A 23,057-nucleotide genomic window follows, 5' to 3' on the forward strand; every position below is an offset into this window, starting at 1 on the left:
ATCGTTTTCTCCTTTAATAATAGAACCATAAACGATTCCTGACTTCTTTTTTATTGTCTTACGCAAGCATTTCCTCTTCTAGTTATGTCGGTGTTTCTTTTGTTTTAAAATTACGTGTTGCTACCTTGATTGCACTATCTGAGGACGCCTTAAGGTCTGCCTCATTGCAAGTTTTTGTGCACGAAAGCACGCCAGCAAGTTCTGCATGGACGTTTGGAGCACTGCACTTATATGCATATAATCACATCTCACGTAACGATAAATTACGAGGCGGTCTAGGATGGAGCATATATGTCTATGCCTACATTGACTGAATGAAATATAAGTTCATTCTAATAAACAATGCATTTAAAAGAATAACCTACTACTTCATCACAGAACAAAAATAAGTAACAGAATAAGTAGCAATTTCTTCCAGACAGACAGTGACAGTTTTGCAGGAATAGGACAATCACACAGAAAAAAACCCTAGTTATGATGTCAGAGTCAAGACTGAGGTAAGTTTTTTTTGATACTAAATGAAGGGACAAACAAGTCGTGCACGGTAAGCAACACGCCTGTCCGCAGCAGTTGCAGTGCCACTGAGCTTTAAATCGCAAAGATCTGAGGGGCACTGCCATTGCGCCCAAGTGCCATGTGCTTGTAATTTCACCCGGACCCTTTCTTAGTAAAGCTCCCATTACTGCTTGGCGGCAGAAATAGGTAAGGTTTTTCGGTTAAGGTTAGGCGGTATTTCCTTGGACGAACTCTTGACAAGGAGCTCTAGTGAAAAAAAAAACCTGCAGTTTCGTGAGTACTGGTGGTCGCAATTTGGTGGCAGATATGTCAAAAACACAAGAGTGCGATCTCTAGTGTATTTCTTCTTAAATGTAACAGGACCGACAAAAACCGGTTTGTACAATACCTGCGGCCACTTGCTATAATGCGCCGGGTAAAATACCGAAAAACTGTCAGGGACCATTGTAAAATGGCTGTGGTTCGAAGTGGATTGTATCTTTATTAGCTCTAGTACGTTGTATAGATTTCACAATATGGCGAAGTTGGGAGTGGAAGACTTATGGAGTAATTATTCGGATGGGGAATGACGTTAATCAGTATTTATTTGATTATTACGATGTTTTACTACCATGACAGTCATATATTTAAATAATGACATTTTTACAATATAGGATATTATTACAATACTACATTATTGCAGAGGCCGGGAAGTAAATAAACTGCCTCCGTGGCCGAACGGTTACCATTGCCGGATTGCCACGCAGAGGTCCCAGGTTCGATTACCGGACCGGGCGAAATATTTGTATGGCCTACATTGATTTCTCTCGTGAGTTTGGGTGTAATTTGTGGTTGTCTGTGTCCATGGCACCCGCGACACAGAGTTTCCTTAGTGCGGGGCTATGTTGAGTGTGTGCGTTATTTAAATAATGACATTTTTACAATATAGGGTATTTTTACAATATATTGCAGAGGGCGGGAAGTAAGGGATTGCTCTCGTATTAATACGAGGCAAGCAATCGGCGTTCTCGCCGAGGCATGTACGGTGTTTTTCTCAAACAATACGAGGAAATAAATCATGGACTAAAGAGAGAAAGATATACAAAATAAAAAATAAATAAATATTAATTACTATTAAGAGTAAATATTTGACTTTGAGTAATATTGACTCTTGTTTTAAATTAGGCGGATTTTTGTTTTAAATAAAATTAGACAATCCATTTGTGTAGTTTCTTTATCGCTCTTCTTATTAAAACTAATTTTCCCAATGAAAGTACAAAAAAGCACGAAAAACACAGAATGGAATAAGAGAATACCAAAGCACTTCAGATTATTTAACCGCCTTTTTGTTTTGTTTTTTAAGAAGCGGTACAGATAAGTATTTTTAATTCACACATTTACGAACACAGGGCAGTTGGTTGTATGAGTTTTTCTTTTGTCTGTTTCCATAGTTCATTGTTTAGATAGGTTTAAAAGTTTAAAGCAACTTGCAGTATTGTATTTACATACTTACTTTGCAGGCCTTATGAGGCCTTGGTCGGCAGGCCGGGAAGAAGTCGCTCGGTCCATAAATGTCAAATTTCTCGCGTTCCTTTTTTATAAAGTAATGCAACTATATCCGAGCTTTTTTATGATGTTAAGTGTCGGGACCAACAAGTAAGTGTCACGCCATAACAGTTGCATGCCACTCAAAGAGCCACTGCGCCTGCCACTCTGAGACATAAGTTGAAAAATCTCATGTGTCATTTCACCAGCACCCTTCAAATCCGCAACGCAGTAATGTTCGCATTACTGCTTGGCGGCAGTAATAGATAAGACGGCACTAACCTGGATAAACTCTTTCACAAAGGGCTTTACTGCTATGATAATGTTTGAGAAATATAAATTTACCTATTTAAATTGTAAAAAAAAACAATTACCACAATGTAGATAGTTAGCAACTTGAAATACATTAGTACGAAACCATTAGCGATGTAAAACAGTATTCAGGAGTTTTAAATGAACGTAACGACGATAACTCCACCACATATTAACTTTTATTAAGGTTACACCGGAACTGTACAACAAGTTTAAATGCCTAACACCTGAATACTGTAGTAATTATATTGTATTTAGGAACTAATTGTTATTTATACAAACGATCCAATAGAACCTTATTTTATAAAACCGATGAATTCAACTTCGAACAAAGTCAGAGATTATAAAGAAACGTTCAAAAACACGCGAACAACAGTGGTCTTTAATAAGCAAAGGCTTAGCAAGCGGATGTAACCTGCGATTGCGTGCACGAAACTGCAAAGGTCAATCACTGCAACTGTCACGTGTTAGCGTATTGCTTTCCATCAGAAGCACTACTTGATAACTAGAAAAAAAAAGGAACAGTTTCCTATGTACACATGTATTATCGTTCACTTCCAAGCAGCTGAGATGGTAAACAAATGTAAGCTTACCGCTAGGAGCACGTCTTGTTGGTCCCGTCACTAGGCATTATAAAAAAACTGCGATACAGAACGTCGATAGAGCAGTTGCCCTAGACGGGCAAAAATAGAAACCATGTATTGCAACGCCACATTATAAAAAAAAAACACAAAAAGTAATATACATAAATAAATATAAAAATAATCCAAAAAACAGCATGGCAAACATTTAAGCAACAATTTTTAATATATAATTTATATGTCGTCATTGTGTGCAGCACAGCCGAGAACAGGTTTTCAATGGACCCTAGCCGAGTGCGTGAGTGACGGACGTGTGCGTCGCCAAGTGACATAAGATAAAGTTTTTTTTATAAAAAGTAAGTGCGCATTTTTTCTCCATCTCATTTGATGGAAAGTGACGATAAGGTCGACAATGAAAGCATGCACACCTAAATAATTCCTATACACTTTCGCCTTGAAAAGGTCCAAGTTATGATGTTCAGGGAACAAGTCTAGGCAGGGAATTCCACTCCCTAGTCCACGCCCTAGTCGTTCGCCACATAAATGTGGAAGTGTACCGTTTCGAGTGAATCATTAGAATATCGACAACATAGAGGTGGAAACCAGTTGGTACGTAGCAGAGCCATCCCAAAGGTGGTAGCAGTACTCCATACAGGACCGGACTTGTGCTTGGTACAGCTGAAGCAACTGTCCAGGTGTAAAGTAACACCTCACCCTGGAAAAGATGCCAAGCTTCCTTGCTGCATTTTGGCCATGGGTTCAATGTAGTAGAAGCTGCAGACTAATCAGAACAAACTAGTGGATTAATTTCACAAAAAGAAATTAATATCATGGTAGTCAAATATTATAATACAAATTATAATAAAAATACAATATTATAATAAAAACTGCCTCCGTGGCCGAACGGTTACCATGCCGGACTGCCACGCAGAGGTCCCAGGTTCGATTCCCGGGCCGGGAGAAATAGTTGTATGGCCTACAATTATTTCTCTCGTGAGTTTGGGTGTAATTTGTGGTTGTCTATATGTGTGTCCATGGCACCCGCGACACAGGGTTTCCCTAGTGCGGGGCTATGTTGAGTGTGTGCGTTATTTATTTATTTATTTAATTACAATAAATAACCCCTACAATGCATGCGACAGTTAACAAACCCATTTTTGAAGCAACTTCAAACAGGAAAGGTTGAGCAAATCAAACGTCCAGACGCCGACAATATTGATAAGGATATCGGATCAGATATAGAGGTACCGATTGCGCGATTGTGTCGCAATTTGAGACGATTCACACGATGGGAGAATATTCATTTGGATATGTATTACTTTTGTAAAATACATGCACTTTCGGCAACAATATTACCTCATCAAGTTTATGGAATATCAAGAGATTTTATTAACATGATATTCAATTATTTCTTGTGAAATTACTCCTCTAGTTTGTAATAATGTAATAATTACTAATACAAAGATCGAACGTAAAGAAAGAAAAACTTTCATAGATTTCTCACACGTCAAAGATCTGCAACAAGCACAAAGAAAAATTCGTAAAGTCTGCTGGTTCGTTCCGTAGCTCAGTTAGAGAGCGTTAACCATGGTGTGGTGAAATCGCTGGTTCGAGTTCAGACGGAACGAATGACTTTTTCTTTGTGTTCGATCTTTGTACTAATAATTCTAATTATCTGACGTTAAGCAACACAGAAACTGGCGATGGTACGCGTGTATTAAAAATATTAACTCTAGAGTGGTTTTGTTCGCGTGTTCGCGTTCGCGTGTTGATGAGACGAAAGATGTGACATTGACATTGTGACATTTTATTAACCGACTTCAAAAAAGGAGGAGGTTCTTAATTCGACTGTATGTGTTTTTTGTTACGCGTCAACGTCGTTTGTGAACCGATTTTGATGATTCCTTTTTTGTTGGAAAGAGGGTACCTCAGATGTGGTCCCATTTAAATTTGAAGAAAATGTTCCACCTCTAAGGATAGCAAACTAGGGAATTAATGACTTTTGAGGTCGGTTTTTTTAGTACTCTGTACTGAGATTATTTGGTTTGTGGTCAGTATAGTAGCAAATGGAAGGCGGTGATCTCTTCCTACCTCGATAGGAAGAAGGCTTCAAGTTATACACCTATGCCGGCTGTGTATTCTATTGCTTTCTCGTACGCATTAAAGATAATCGAATTCATGTGAATGAGCTGCATATAAATCAAAGATTGTCTGGAAGAGATCGTTCTTAGCTATAAGACCGCCGTTGCACACATTAGTCTTAACTTGTTTACGTATTGTTTTTGTTCTAGTGTGTGAGCAATAAATACAAATACAAAAAAATAAAAGTCTTACGTACATTTGGAAAATGTCTCTGGTGCCTTCCATTATATTATGCGAATGCGTGCGTATACAAGACGCGCTGCTAAGCTTATATGGAGTTACCAATTTTATTATAATATAATATTTTTATTATAATACGAAAATTCAGCAACTTTTGGTAACATCCTGTGTACTCAGACTACGGATTTTCAATCTGTATAATAACTTATATTTCACAAGTAAGCAAATAGCAGTCCCCTGAAAAGCAATAGAGAAAACTCGAAGAAAGAAAACGATTAAACTCGACAGGTCGCTCGTTATTTGTCGAGGCAATAAATACGTCCGGTCAGCAACTCATAAAGCTGTCTGCTAAATTTTCAGTTTTTTATAATGAACATAATTCAATAGAAATAAATGAGTTTTCAATAAAAACGTGTCCACCATGAAACCATTGGGAAATTTGGTGTGTTAATATTTATCCAGGACGTCAATTTAACAATACAGAACGAACTAACATAAAAACCATATAACATTTTTTTATAGTCCAGCACTAGGGAAACCCTGTATCGCGAGTGCGTTGGACAAACTCACGAGGGAAGTAAACGTTTTCACTTCAGTTTAACTTATTTCTTTACAGAAATCTCTTCAATATTAAAAAAAAAATTACCACGTAGATGATGTAATAGAGTGTGACGTAATTCACTATATCAACTATACATTACCTGGTTGACAGGTTGAATATGGTACGAGTATGAAAAGTATTTTAATAAGCTTACTGAAAGAAGATTGTTTTTGAAAGATTATAAAGGTCCGCAGATAATTAGTAGACACTCGGTTTCTAAATTTTGAATTTTAGAATTGAATACGATGTTCTTCAAGAATGGCACAGTCGGCCGGGGTCATGGATTCAGGTTCAAGAATCGGCGAAAGGTGTGAGCCGACGAATTGAAATGAAGAATAAACGCAACAAAAGGAAAATCCAAAACAAATCGACACAATGTACACAACAAAAGTAGCTAATGAATCTTTTGCGTTTCTTGGAGTCGCGTGTTGAACAGAAGTTGATAAAAATTCATAAACTATATGAAAGACTACAGACTAACGAGAATATTCCGCGACACGATAGACCACGCGGCACACAGCACGCAGTAATCATATGCAGAATGCATTATCCGATGAAATGGACTACGGACCCTTTCGAAATTGGTTTTGATAAAACGGAAGCTTTTTCTTGTATGAAAGCTCATTAAAATTAGATTAACGTACACGTTTTACGAACAGGACATAAACAAGTACATAGTTGTTGTGCAGTGCCATGGGCCTATAACTCAAGAGGAGTGCTAATCGAGATACAAGACAGCGTAGTCGGCTATTTAGTAACTGTAGGTACACCAGACGTCGCGACGAGTTTTCACACAACATCTCAAAAACAAAAATATGTCCAACATTCCAGGAGTAAGATTTCATCAGACGCCTGTTGATGTTGTTGACCACCACATTTATTTAGGATACAACATTACTTTGGACCTACTAAACCAAACGGCGGAAGTCGACAGGCGCATAGCACAAGCTTGGTCAGCTTTTGGGGCCAAGCAGCAATATTGTGCACAGAGGCTAAAGACTAAGGTCTTCAACCAGTGTGTCCTGCCAGTATTCACCTATGGCATGGAAACAGCGACTCTGACGGAGAAGTCCGCAGAGAACTTATGAATCGCACAGAGGGCAATGGAAAGAGCAACGTTAGGAATAACATTGCTTGATCTGAGCGGATTCGACGGATAAGTAAAGTCGGGGACGTTGTACGCAAAATTGAGACAATGAAATAGAAGTGGACAGGACACACAGCTAGGATGAATCCAGATCGGTGGACAAGGACGATCATGATGTGGCGATCATGGGCCAATACTAGCGGCAGTGGTCTTGCGCTACTTCGTTGGGTTGACGACATTAAAATTATCGCGTGCCGCAATTGGATGCATGTGGCACGGGGGCGAAGTAAATTGAGAGATATGGAGGAGGCCTATATCCGAAGACGGATGGAGCAGAGGCTGCTTGATGATGATGATGATTAAAGAGGAGTTAATTGATATCCACGGCCATTTACATAATATAACCTACTTCCAGGCTATTGACCAGCGTCGTCTAGATACAAGATGGAATTTTGACCTTTTTCAGAGCTACGATCTGCAAGCGTGGAGAGAAGATTCCCCTTGAGTTACTGGTCTACAGCATACACATTTAAAATTTCAGTTGATTGATTGTAGCATTGATTTATTTTCAGAAACTCTGGTCATTTTTCGGAAGTTGAGTCTTTCGTTTTGTGACGGCACCTATCGATTTCAGCGTGTGATTAACATAATAGGCACCGGAATTCTTTCAGTCACGTATCTCCTAGAATTCAGCAAGTTGAAAGTTTGGCTCGAACTAGCTTCAACTAAATTAACCGCATTCAGAGCAGCTGTTGGATGCTTTACTACTTGTAGCACAAATTTAGTGCATTTGCAGTGGGAAAAAACTTTTTATTCCGTACGCAAACGGGATAATAAAATATTTGATTTTATATTGCGACATGTGAAATTAGTGCACGCCACGCAACATACAAAAAAAATTAACGCATCTGCTTTTTCAAGTAACAAAAATATTAAGCAAAATATTATTGACTAAAGATCAAAATTATACTGAAGTCAGGCAGTGGAACGACAAACGGACGTCCATAAACCGTGGACGGTAAGTTTACTATTGAATTTATTATTAAAACAATACCCTAAAAGCATGCATAAACAGCCCGTGATTCACGAACCCCTGTAGGTCCTCTAAGATTGATGACAGAGCAGTTTCAGGACCGTAGGAGGGTCTGGTTCAATGTTAATGCATTCACTCAAGTGAAACTGATACGGCAAGCCTCAACGGCTAGATAATAAGCTTTTTTGATTCGCCATTCAAATGTTCAGCACACCCTGAACACGCTGCCATAATAAGATCCTTCTGATAGTCAAAATTTGAAATTGTTTTTTAGCACGTGAGTTTATTCTAAAGTTTCTACTTAATTAATATGTATTGCTATATAATAATGAATAAAAAGATCGAACATTTGGAAAAAATCTTTCGATCCTGCTGGATTCGAACCAACGTGGCAGACGCTATGCCAAGTAAGCCACGGAACGAACGACGATTACGAATTTTTCTTGTGCTTTTCGCAGATCATTGTTTTTGGTTTTTAACGACTTTTTGCCATAGTGCGATCTGTGAGAAATTTATTTCTTCACTCAGCCAGCCTTTACAGCCTGACAAGAGAAGTCGCTTTAATAAATAAGGACACCGCCAAATTTGTTTTGAAACTTGATCAGATTTAGAAGTGTCCAAAATTGCCTCAATCTGCGTATCTATAAACCTTATTTTTTTACATACGAAATTAAAGCTATTTGAAAAATGTATATATTATACTATACGTCTTCTATTTAATACAGTCTCGGTCTATTTAGTCTTATACCTATTGCGTACAGCGGTATTCTTGTAAAATTTCGTAGTAAGTTTATTTTTTTTTCCAACGTGAAAATGTTAAGGAATCGTGTTTTCACACCGTATAGTAATCAGTGTATATCTTCAATTTTACTATATATTTCTGGCAAAGTGATAGATTCAACCCTGTCACTGTACAACCAAAGCCATTTGAGGTAGTATAGAGTATATAAGAGTGTAATTATTTCCAAACTGGCGTAGCGATTTCGCTAATTTCCAGGCATTTATCTGGAGCACCCAGAGCCAATTTTAGGTTCTCGGGACTAACTTATAATCAAGTTATGGGCTTAATTTTGTACAGCGTTTAAACTGTAGTGAATCAATTAGGAAGTATTCTCGGTGTTTACTGAAAGTACAACAGAACTTACCATGAACACGTTCAACGGAAGTTACGCACGCGCAACGTTGAATGATTGATTCGGAAAGTTCTTTATTGGTTTACAAATTTCCATTGACGGATTATTTTGGCGTTGACATTATTAATTTATAATTTAAAGTGAGACTCCATTTTGACGTGTTTCGACTATACGGAAATCGGTTTTAGGACGTAAAAAATACGAATTCACTGTTTTTTTAATTAATAATGAAAACAGAATATACCGGTAGTGAATTATGAAGCCTGAAATACGATTGTAAACTTCGCTCCTTAAAAAAAATCACAGTCCCGCAATTATAATAATGACATTTCGTGGGCACAGTGCAATTACGCGTAACTAGCTTTTGATTATGAGTCTTCATTTCGGCATTTTAATGATCAATTCAAATCCGCGTAAATGTCGTGGCAAACAAATTAGCGTGATTTACGGGAATGTATTGTTATCAGTCCGTAGATAACATAAATTAATGCTTAATGTGCAAAAATGAAAGCGTAGCTATTGAAAGAACAAAGTAATAACATTAATTCCCTCTTCCGTGAAATGTGGTTCGGTGCAGATACGCGCTTTTTACCAATATTACATACGCGGATTTGCAATATCCCCGACGATCTGTTGATCTATAGTAATTTTGTGTATTTTAATTTTCGTGTTTCTGTATATAGTAATAGCATAATCGCAATCTAAGTCCTGAACACCTTACCCATTCGAATGTAGCGCTTTGCTTTGCCCTTCCGGATGCGTACGGCAATTGAATGAAATACACTGTCGGCATCTATATTTCCCGAGAGCTACAATTTAGAGGTATTGAAGGATAAGGCATTTACTAGATAAACATGTAGCATTGTCAGCAACACCGAAGCTTAACATCAGGTGATACTATGGCCAGACCTTAGAATAATAACGCATAGAATGATAGTTTCATATCGAACGAACTGTCACAAGTGAGGCAAAAATCAAATTCATGTAGGCTAGTTTTAGTAGTAGGTTAATTTTTGGTTTTAATGAATATTTATATAAAAACACAAGTTGAAATGCGTTACTTCCTTGTGGAATGTGATGTTAGTATCTATTTTATGTTTGTCTGACGTATTTTTACACTCATTTACCGCACATTTCGCGGTGCAAGTTGACCTTGAGCACTGACGGCCCGCCCGCTCGTGTAGGCCCTTTGGGAGCGCTTCAATTTGCCTCACTTAGCGTGTGCGGACTAGGTTTCTATACGTTATTATTCTAAGGGCCAGGCGTAAATACTAATTTCTATTTTTATGAGTCATCATCATCATTTCAGACAAAAGACGTCCACCGCTGAACATAGACCTCCCTCCAAAGAATGCCACAACGACCTCTCCCGAATCGCTTGCAACCAGCTCATTCCCGCAGCCTTCACCAGATCATCAGTCCACCTTGTCGGTGGTCTGCCCACGCTGCGTCTTCTGCGTCTGCGAGAACTCTTGTTAGCAATGTGCCCTGCCCATTGCCACTTAAGTTCTGCAATACTTTGGGCTTTGTCGGCTACTTTGGTTCCCTCGTGAATATCTTCATTAGTGATTCAATCTCGCAACGAAACTCTAAACATAGCCCTTTCCATTGTCCTTAAAGTGACCTTGAGCTTTCTTATGAGGCCCATAAATCAGAAGCAAAGATCAACAGCAAGCACATAGAAAAATTCACAAGGTCTGCTATATCGTTCCGTGGCTCAGCTAGGAGAGCGGTTTCGCGAAAGTCTTTGGTTTGGGTCCAGCCGTATCAAAGGAGTTTTTCATTGTGTTTGTTCAATCTTTGTTTCAATGACAACGTAAATATTCCAAACAAGATGCGTTAACCAATTTTAAACACAATTACTACAAGTTTTCAATATCTTTCTATTTATTTTACTAAGTTGAAAAAAAACAAATCTACTGAATTTATTTCAGTGGTATTGCATTTAAATCTAACTGGATTATAACTATAGCTGAGTATGACCACGTGCAATTTCACAATCGGCCATTTCTAGAACTGTACATTTAAAGGACTGGTCATATGTAGAACTAGCCATTTTCAGAACTAGTCACACTGCGAATAGGCCCACATTTAGCTGTTAGCCATTTTCCGAAATGGCCATTTATATACCCGTCTTCCTTACAGGCGTGATAGTACGCCTGTTTCCCTGTGTGTTAGACAGAGACTGCGGACTCCAGCCGGTACGCCCAAGACATACCTATTTAGCTTTCTCCTTCCCATCAATTTGTTCTTATTTTTTAACCGACTTAAAAAAAGGAGGAGGTTCTCAACGTGACTGTATGTTTTTTTTCTGTATTAATCGCGTAGCATACGCGATAACTCCAGCATTTAGGAGCCGATTTTGATGATTCTTTTTTTTGTTGGAAAGAGGGTACCTCGGTAATGGTCTCATTTAAATTTGAAAATATTTCCACCTATAAGGGCGGCAAGCTAGGAAACTAGGGGATGAATCCGGTTTCGTGCACTTTCCGGTAACCGATTCCAATAACACTTGGCAAATAGATGTAACTTCACCAACTTTTGAGGCCGGTTTTTTCAGTATTCAGATACTGAGACAATTATCTTCTGCTCATTTCTAATAACATTCTCAATCTTGATTAAACATTTACGTTCAAGTCCAATTTTCCCACGTTTCCAAACCACATTCGCTCTCTATAAATTACTGTCGTTATTCTACCAACATCCATCCTTTACTTTTTGTTTCCTCATGAAAAATTACACCCAAATCCCATACCAAGATATTATTTTCTCTACGGTGACGATTTACGACAATATTGCGAAATGATTGTTTGCCTAATTTACGCCTTTACATAAAGTCTTAGTTACGTAGTTTTGAAATATTTATGTTATTGAATATCATCATTCTCAAGGTGGGATGGAGCTACCCTTCAGATATCCGACCTCTGACCTCTATGAAACCTGAGAGGTCCTTTCAGTACGGCAGCTGTTTGTCCTTCGAATAGCTTTTACTATGCACACTCAAATACCCTATGACTCTAATAAACTCAACACTATTAGACGTAAACATGCTGTCAGTCGTTCAGTTACAGTTTCCACTAGTTTTGCACTTCGTATTCTTATTATTCACTGTTTGTGCAGAGCGGAATGTAAGAAAGTTATTACTAACAAGCTGTTCACTCTCGGCTATGAGCCGAATGAAAAATTTTAATAACACACCCCCACACACACGTACACACGCGCGTACACACACACGCATACTCACTCACACACGTTCGTGCACACACAATCGCGCACGTACTCACACACGGGTGTTGGTGAAATCACAGACACATGGGACTTGCCAAGTTATGTCTCAGGGTGACGGGCGCAGTGGCAGTGGCACTGCCCCTCAGAAGTTCTAAGCGAGACTGCAACTGCTATGGACAGGCATTTCTTTCTATCTACATTTACCACCAGTAAATCTAGCACGACAGTGCGCGACTTGCGCGACATAAAGTGCGAGATACTGTTATTCTCGCATAAAGGTATAGGGCTTTAGAGCTTTTTATGTCGCTCTCGCGCAAGTCGCCCTCAGTTGCGCTAGCCCTACAGGCGCAATACTTGCTCGTCCCGTTACATGGTGTCATATAAATATATAAATATATAATATCAATATATTCATGATATTATATACATATATCTATCAATATGAGATATTTCTCTTTAAGTACTAAAGAGAACCTGCTCTTGTTTGGTTTTCAATTGTATAGGGTTTAAAGTGCATAATACATTGCGTGTGAAATTTTCTCCGTCTGTTCTTATTTATCTTAATTTGCAAGCGCGGATTGCGCGACGCGAGAGGCGACTCCCGACATCTCACTTCCTAAAATCTAGGCTCGCTTTGAAATACCTCGCCTTAAATCCAATACAGTTTTGAATTTAAAATAAAAAAAAAACAATAGACATTTCTACAATCATAAACACATCATAGCAAACCGTGGTAGCTTATTATGAGAGAGGTTTGATTTTCAATTTAGACATGTGAATATTTAAGCATCAACAACTCTCGCCGACGGTGAAACAAGATATCGTGATGAAGCCTGAACGTCGAAGAAGGTTCACAAACTTTGGAAAACGTGTCCCCAACGCAAATTGGGAGAAAAGTTTAAGGAGACTGATAATCGTGACTCAAATATATTATGCCCTTTTAAATAGAAAACCACCGTGAGACTCGGACATATTAACTAAAATAACATTTACAAAGTAACGTTGTCAGTGTAGTGTATGACTTTAATAAAAATGAAGCAAACGTGGGTAGTTTCTCGCGGAAGCCGCCTGCGCCTTGAGCCGTACTGAGTGATCGGACTACCAGGGCTTTGGCGCGCATTTTCCGTCGAGTCACCGCCGCGGAATCTCGTGATTAAGGACCACGAATTGGTTCGAAACATGTCGACTTAAATACGTGAGTTATCCGTTATTTTTGTTAATACTTTATGCCCTTAAAAATATACGGCCATAAAAATATGGAGCATATATTAAGATTATCATTTCCTAAGTTTGAAAACTACATTAAAAGTATTTTAATGTAGTTTTCATTTCAGTCTTCATGACTATTTAGAGTCATAATACAAAATTGAAGACTACGTGTTAGATAAAGATGTATGAAAGACGACATGGGTTTAGATTCTACGCTAGACTAGTTTACTTTAGTTACTTCCATAGTATAATGTCCTACCGGATTCTCATGTAGGGTAAAGCGGCAGATATTCAAACCATATTTGTATTGCAAAAACGAGCGATTCGTTCTGTGTACCGTCTAGGCTCTCGGGTATCTCTCAGAGAAAAGTTTAAGGAGACTGGTATCATGACTGTGGCATCACAGTACATGTACTCAAATATATTATATGCCCGTAAAAATATACATAATTTCAATAAGAAAGAAGATATCCATAATATTAACCTTAGCTAAGTCCAAACTCATGGTACCACGATTTCGTTTAACCAAGGTAAACAACTCTTTAATGGGGAACTGTATACGTTTTTACAATAAGATTCCGGAGCATATATTAAGTTTATCATTTCCTAAGTTTAAAAACTACATTAAAAATATTTTGATCGAAAAATCATATTACAAAATTGAAGACTACGTGTTAGATAAAGATGTATGGAAAGACGACATGGCTCCAGAATCCACACAAATTTGATTCAAAGTGTATTCCATAGCATTTAAGTTTATTTGAAAAGAGCAATCCCTAGAGTTTCTTGCTCGTTCTTCTCAGGGAGGTCAGCGTAGTGAACGAGCAGTAGCTTAAATGTGACGTTTTCAAGTGTAAATTTATTTTACCTATGGAATAAATAATCTTTGACTTTGACTTTGACACAAATTTGATTCAAAGTGTATTCCATAGATTTAAATTTATTTGAAAAGAGCAATCCCTTGCTTCTTCTTCTCAGGGAAATCAGCGTAGAGAACGAGCTGCTGTAGCTTAAAAGTGACGCTATCAAGTGGGAATTTGTTATACATATGGAATAAATGATAAACCCGCTCCTTACAGCCGTTTAATGAGTTGACGATGATGATTACATTGAAGTTTTTTCACTAAATAATTATCACCAATTACAGGTGATAGAGAGCTGTAACTGGCGATTATCTACAGGTTAATCACACTGAGGAGAAGGTCTTGAGAATAGTGCAGGAAAAGAGAAACTTATGGAAAACAATAATAAATTGCGTCTCAGTTTCTTATCTGTAATTGAATATCCAACAATAGTGACTGTGATTAATAAAATACAATATTTTAACACGGACATACGGAATACTGATTATAAACGGCGTACGTTGACTGATTGCAAATTACTTACATAAATCGTGGTACAACCAGCTTTGTTCTCATATGCAAATTAATTAGCTAGCGAAATATTGAAGATATTTAAACGTACACTTCCCCTTTTGATTGGTTAATCAGTGCGTTGTCTCGTTTGCGAGTGGAGGACGCAAAATAGTTGATATAGATTCCGTTGTATCTTCTTACGACCCAGTAAACTAGAATTGGGAACAGCGTATATTAAATTGTAGTAAATTAAATTAATTACGTGCTTCAGAATCGAGCAAGTATGCCCTCAGTTTTGCATTAAAAACTTATTTTTTTGGATGCTTTGTGGCCATGTAGAACACCACGATAAATTTGAATGCCATATTTTCTGGGCGTTTCGTGCTTATAAAAATGATATGTATTATGGGATGGGAATAATGTTTTTTTATTTATTTTTTTATACATGACTCCACCTGATGTTAAGTGGAAAGTGGAATTCAAACGTTAAGGTGTTGATACAATCACTGCCCCAGCCACCTCCACCCTGCATGCCTACAAGATGCCTCTTCAGGCCTCGTTTGAAGGACCCCATATCGCAAGGAGGGTATACATGCGCTGGAAGGGAGTTCCATTTCTCGAATGTGCGACAGAGAAATGTGCCACATATGTAAAAATGTCATTTAAAAAATGGCTGTGCTTTAAATCACAAAAATCCGAGCGGCACTGCGCCTTTCACCCTGGGATGTAAGTTAACTATTGCTATGGACAGGCGTAGTTCGTCTCGTCACTTTAATACAAATATAAAGTCAAACAATCATTTATGCCACAGGTAAAATGTTTACACTCTTGAAAACGTAATTTTTAAGCTACCGCTCGTTCACTACGCTGACCTCCCTGAGAAGAACGAGCAAAAAACTCTAGAGATTGCTCTTTTCAAATAAACTTAAATGCTACGGAGTACACTTTGAATCATAATTGTGTGGAATCTAGACTCATGTTGTCTTTCCATACATGTTTATCTAAATACTCTCCAATTTTGTAATATGACTTCTCAATTAAAATATTTTTAATGTAGTTTTTAAACTTAGGAAATGATAATCTTAATATATGCTCCGGAATCTTATTGTAAAAACGTATACAGTTCCCAGTAAAAGAATCGTTTAGTTAAACGAAATCGTGGTGCCACGAGTTTAGACTTAATTCTAGGGTTAATATTATGGATCTTTTTTCTTAATGAAATTATGTATATTTTAAATATAAAAAAAAATCTACGAACATGTTATGGATAAAGCTACAGCATAGAATTAGACAAGTATCTACCTACAAGGCTCCAAGTCTACTAATTTTTAAATCATCTAAGTTGTATGTCGATGGAGTCTCAAAGCAAGATTTAGTATATTTGAGTATAATTTTGTATATTTTAGTATATATTCTGCTAAAAGTTAGAGTAGTGGCTGGGCATTGAGCTACTATTCAACTGCTATTGCCGGTATTCTGCTCTTCAATGGCGAGTGAACGGCACGTCTCTGGTGTGTAGACCACACCTACAGTGTTATATATAATACTTAATTTGAAGATTAAATTGTTGATTAAACGAGATACATACATACATATACTTCACGCCTTTTTCCCATCGGGGCAGGCAGAGACAACAGTCTTCCACTTGCTACTATCCTGACACACATCTTCGCCTCATAAACTCATCAAGGTAAGTTCGCCTGATTCGGTCCATAACAACTTGTCCGCTCACACTCGCCTTATAAATCTGTTTCGTCAATCTTCTTTAATTCATTCTCTCTACACGTCCGAACCATCTAAGCATCCCCTTCTCCATCTTTGTCACTGTATCTTCTTCCACGTCGCAACGCTCTGTTATCCACTGTACCGTAATTTATCCATCTGAGTCATTAAACGAGATGTCAATGATGTTTATCATTTCGAACTCGATATCGAACAAATAATATCGAACTCTGGTTATAAGCCTTCTAACATTCAGTTTAAATGGCCGAAAGTATTGTATGTGACTAGATCAATAAGGCACAACTCCCAGAAACAAATAAAAGCAAAATAAATATCGACGAGTCTAAAACGGCTCTAATACTGTAAATTCTCGTTAACTCGCGACGCGATCGCGGTCGCTACGACTTTATTATACGACACGTCGCGTTGTCGTTGATGGAATCACATTTCCTACGACCAAATTGGAATAACAACGAGATTAAATGACGCAAATGGGAAACTAATTAGATTGATTCGATAAAATCGATGCGATAACCAACCAATCGGCAAGATACCGATTCATCTTAATGGAAAAGGGTTTTATTCTCTTACTAGTAGTAAAAAAATCTTCTTTTTAACGAATGCTTCTCAATTGGATCCCTATGACAGCATGTCCCTATGAATTTAATTTCTAAGTACATCTAGAACGTTCAATAGCAATACCTAAGAATCAACTAGATAAATATTTTAATTTTATTACCTTTTTTTATGATCGACGGGACGAACAAGTTGTGCGTCTGATGGTAAGAGACACACACGCCTATACTCATGGATAACTGTCATTAGTTGCAGTGTTGGCGGTAGAGCTTTAAATCACAAAGACTGCGATACATAAGTTGACAAGTCCCATGTGTGTGTAACTTATAAGGTAAGGATTCTGGTTCCTTACGTTTCAAAATCAAAACGCAGTGAGAGATTTCGTCCAGGGAAGTACAGCCAGCTTACCTACTTCTGCCGCCAAGAATTAATGTGTTCCGGTTTTGAACGGTCGGGGTGCTAGCGCAATTAAAAGCACTTGCGCCTTGTCAAATTTTTCAGGTTGACGGGCGCTGTGGCAATGCCCCTCAGATCTTCGCGATTTAAAGCTCTGAGTGGGAATGCAACTGCTATGGACAGGCGTGTCGCTTACCACCAGGCGTACGACTTGTTCGTCCCGTAATTTTTATCATAAAAACAACTAGTATCCAACTGATGACGATGAGTCAATTTGCGTTTTGTGATTATAAAATTTTATTCTTGTACTAGTAGTATATGGCTTTTTGGTCAATAGCATATATTATGTATATAGATCCAAAATATTAACACCATGTGTTATTCAAACACGAACAATTGGTTTGTTTGTAGTTAAGGCCAGTCACAGAGTGTGAGTAACACGGGCCTAGTCGCCTCTAGTCTCTAACAAGATTTTTAACACTTATGCAAATGACTTTATACAATTTAGATTAATTAAAAACATGGATTCTATTTTAGTTCAATTTTAAAACTTTTAATGCTGACAATTTTTATTTTTACAAAAATATAATGCTACTTAGGTAATAAAAACCATATACATGCAAATAAATATATAACACATAGTAAATAAAGAAAGAAGAACTATAATAAAAAAAAAACAAAGAAACATACATAGAAAACACATATATTCAAGGACCCCGAATAATAAATATCGGGGGGATGGAAGGAAAAAAAAAAGTCTTTAACAAGGTTTATAACGTTTAACATTGTTTTAGTCAATGTAAGATATGTTACTTTATGTTGACATAACAAATCATTACCTTTAGCAGAATATCTACCATGGGGGTGATCAAATACAGAAACGCATAAATCCCTATATCCATCCGTAACGAAAAGAGGATATGGGAATCACCACATTTATTTACGCAAAATCGATTTGAGTCGGTGAAAAAACCTTTATGGCCACGCAATGTGTGCGTTTTTCAGACCGGTACGAAATTATCAATATAATTATTTTATTTCAAGATTATCATGATAATTATGCAATAATTATCCATTCTGATTCATAGCTTCATAAATATATTCACAAAATAATGTGAAATACCATTAACATCTGCACACCTGCGTGCAGAATGAATACAATGTACCTACCTAATTTTACTCAAGGTCTGTATAAATACTGTATTCTGACAAATAAACGTATTCTGTTCTATTCATAAGAAAACTAAATAAACACGAAGAATAATTTATGAGAACCGATTTAAATTGTTACTTTTTTTAATTAAGATTTTTATCAGATGAATGAATATTTCTCAAATATAATAGTACAGTATAAATTACACAACACGTCAAATTATAAGGTCTTCCAAAATGTTTCGTCACTACTACTACTCATAGTAAGTAGGTCCGATGACATGCGGGTTTTTCTCTGCAAGTGCCATACGTCGAGGATGCCATACGCTTCTCAAATGGCCGGCAAGGTGGAGGGGGAAGTCAGAAATAATTACGGTAGTAAATGAAGAAAGACTATTTCATATATGTACAGTGAGTAGTGCGTCATTTGAGATTAACATTTGACGCGTTTTGCTACGGACACATGGTACGATATTATTGGCGTGAGCATTTTGCTGTAATCAACAACAAATATCAAAATAATTATTAAGGTATATGTACATTTATTAATGATAATTATCGATATTCAAACCCTTCGGAAAACAAGTCTTTTCCGTTCTTATTACCGGCGTAAAGCGGTTACCGCTTGAATAAATCCGGTGTCTCCCTAACTTCCTAATTTTTTTTTGTATAATAATATAAGTGCGCATTTGACCTACATCTTCACCTGGTGAAAACTGATGATGAGGTCGACGATGGAGCATGCATACGTAAATAATGCCTAGACCTAAAGTCAGGGAATTCCACTCCATAGCCGTTCGCGATATAAATGTGGAAGCATATATAAGGTAAGTCGATATCGGCGCAGCATACGCTGTAATGCAGGACACTTTCCGTTTAATACCTACTATTAAGTTGGGGAATAAATTTCTTAGCCGATCGAAGCCGCTATATATGAACCCTTCGCCGCTGATATTCATAACCAAACTATAGTAATAACCCCTCAAAATTATTGACCCCGTACCGTCATTCATATCTTCCACAAAACCCCCAATGCATAATGTTCAAAATAACATTTAGCTGCCACCCCTTTTGCGATGTGTCTCCACGGACACTTCTGGCTAATCTTGCATGTCCTACTCGGTAGCCCGCTGGCGTAAAAGGTGAAGTCGATATTATAATAAATTTTATTGTAACTTACAATGTTACGCCCGTTAAACTTAATTATTTCAAATGTAATGAGATAATTAAGATATAATAGTATTTATATCTTTTGTGATGTAGCTGGGATATATCTAAAACATCACACGTTCCACTGGTGGGCACGGGTCTCGGTAGAGGGTTTACATAGTACCATGGACCAATAACAGACAGCGTGGTCGGGTATCTAGTAACCGATTGGCACACCAGATGTCGCGACGAGTTACAAATAGCTATTTTTGTAACTAATTTGTTTTACATTGACAAGCTGCAGTTTATCAAAACTATTCTACTTTCTAGTGACACCAAACAAATCAACTAGATGGCGCTTATTGCACAGATTTTTATGGACAGTGTCGGATATACTTTTATTTTGTTTAGGATTAGCGCCATCTACCCATATTAGGAAGCGTTAATTTATAAATTACTTTGTAACACACTGCCATTTATTGACACGCATCTTTGTCAAAGTTCAGAGAATAATTTTAGCTCATGATCCATATTTGAATAATATTACAAGGAAACAAAACTGACTTTTTGTATTTCATATTAAAGAGAAATTAATTGATATCCGCGTTATTGCTCCACGACAGTACGCAATGCGAGGTGCTGACTGTACACGTTTTTCAAAAGTGATATCCATCCTTGACATGCAGTTTTCATTACGACGTTTCCATTGACCGTTAGCGAGTGTACAGTGTACTTAATTAACGAGTACATAATTATTGAATATTTTTATATAAAAAAGGAAAGTTTTACAAAAAGAATTAAATGTGGGTTACACCATTTTGCGCCGATAACCTCAAATAAGCGTAACTTGAAAACTTAAGTGTTTGGCGCTAGATATAAATGCTATGCGACTCGTGGAAACTGCGGTTTAATTCACAAAAAGTACAAATTTATGGGCAATAAGAAAAATATGTGACGTAAGTAATTAAAAAAGTTGTTTAGAAAAAGTAGAGCTGCAACAATAGTAACTAGTAACACAGAGTGAGTATTTTCACTTCCAAAAAGACTTTTTCGCATTTCAACTTAATGCGGTCCTTCCACTGAAAAGAACTCTAGGGACTACGCACTATTTCACCCTTCTATCTGAAAACTAAGCTATGCCCTATATTTCACCATTAACGCTTGCCAAAATGGCAACTAGGCAAGTCACAAAACTTACAAAATTGATTTTTATAATAAAATCACTGTATACATTTAAAAATAAAATCACAGTTATACTTGAAACCTTATCAAAAATCACGTCACACAGAGTATTCTTTTTTTTTAAAATTTTATTCACAGCGCACCGCACTCACACTGCCCGGATTGAAAAGAAGAAATAATTTATTCCGAATTAAATTTCGAAAGCGGCAGTGTGGGGTAGAATTTCCCGATTTCCCGGCGTGGGACTGCGGGACGTGGAGTCCGCACGGCGTTCCCGGCCGTCTGCCGCGACGTGCAATACACTGCGAGTTAAGCTGTTTTCACACTAACCGCTTATAACATGAGCAATTTCTCAAATTTTATTGAGTAGATTATCAAAGCTATGCTTCAGTACAGAATCATTAATTTATTTTAGTTAGAAAATTACTTTCCTTCATTAAGAATTATCTTTTATCGAAATATGAAATCAAAAACTGGGTAGTAACGGAACGCTAACGGGCGCCCGTCATTGCGAAAAACATCTTTGACGAGAAAGTCCGTGGTTTTCTTTGGGGTTATAATGAAAAGATGTTATAATAATTTATAACAGTCACTGGAGTCTCATTTGTAAGTCTACTTTGAAGACTTTTTTATAAAGGATTTAAAAAGCGACTGCAGCATTGAATTCGAAAATTGAGAGACAGAAACTGTCCGCACATTTAGCGGTTAATGACATTTACTTGGAGTGAGCTGTCTGCAGTGTGAGGCAACTGGAGGCAACTATGTATGCCCGTGTGAAATAGAGCATAATTGCTTTCTCGCCTTTGAGCGTTTACAGGCGAAACCTTTTAAAAACATTCTGTAACTCTTAAGTTTTTTTTTAAATTAAAGGCTTCATTATCAAAAAAATCGGAAGGTCTACAATGTACCTTTTTATTGAATTATGCGCACTCTATTATGTGTATAAAATGTTTATTGACGATAAAAATTTTCCGTCAAGTAGACTGTATTGCAACTTCAATAGCGAAGTGGCGTATTGTAAAAATATTAAAAAAAAAACTGCCAAAATAGATGAAAAAAACAAATAAATTACGTAGCATTAAACTTATGCACAACAAAATTGGAAATTGTAAAAATCGATATTAACTAATTTTATTTCAAGTGTTTTTTTTTCATTGTTTTAGACAACTTTTTCTATAATGTTACTTTACAGGCTGGTGAAATTAAACCTACATGGTTCTTGTCAACTTGTGTCTCAAGATGATGGGCGCAGTGGCAATGCCCATAAGATCTTTGCGATTTAAAGCTCTAAATGGCACTGCAACTGTTACCAGGCGTGCGACTTCTTCGTTCCGTCACTCGGAATTATGAAAAAAAAAAGGGTTCTTAGAAGTGCGTAGTGGGAATAAAAGGACATGAACGAAAAGTTATTTCAGGGTCTTGCACAGCAGCAATCGATAGGCTCTAGCTATCCGTGTATGTGTATACAAATTAATGTAGCTAAAGAGATAGTTAATATCGAGCAGGTAATAGTTGTAATGTTACCATGGACGCGCCCTAACCGCGGTCCGCGTCCACCGGGAATTCCGGTCGAACGAAATTAATCGACGGACGCACGTCTAACCACGTCCGAATTGTTTGAACGGCCAATTCGTGCGTTGTTTTGGACTACATTGTTCAAATCTTCACTAATTAACTGGACATAATTTGAATTTCACGTTTTCTATGTAATATTGTGATTTATATCCTTGGGGAGTTACAACTGTGACTGTCCCGGGGGAAAGAAGTCGAGACTCGGTACGGTCCCGAAATTAGAGGGACAATCGAGACTATTTCAAAAATAGGATTCCGTACATATAGAGGCGTTTAGGTAGTAAGATAATAGAAAATTTTAATCAAGTTCTTTATTAATTCAAAGTATTAAACAAAAAATAATCATTTATTTTTTTGTTTCATGTTTATAGCGAGTACGTAAGAAACAAAAGGCGTTTAATGTAGTT

General features: G+C 37.3%; 1 protein-coding gene across 1 annotated transcript in view; it reads right to left on the reverse strand.

Annotated features, from left to right (window-relative positions):
• The window catches only part of LOC113229709 (liprin-alpha-3), a 313,022-nt gene that overhangs the window by 83,435 nt on the left and 206,530 nt on the right, over positions 1 to 23,057 (reverse strand). The window lies entirely within an intron of this gene.

The sequence above is a fragment of the Hyposmocoma kahamanoa genome, unplaced genomic scaffold (genome assembly GCF_003589595.1).
Source record: "Hyposmocoma kahamanoa isolate Upper Pololo Valley unplaced genomic scaffold, ASM358959v1 62, whole genome shotgun sequence".
Lineage (NCBI taxonomy): Eukaryota > Metazoa > Arthropoda > Insecta > Lepidoptera > Cosmopterigidae > Hyposmocoma > Hyposmocoma kahamanoa.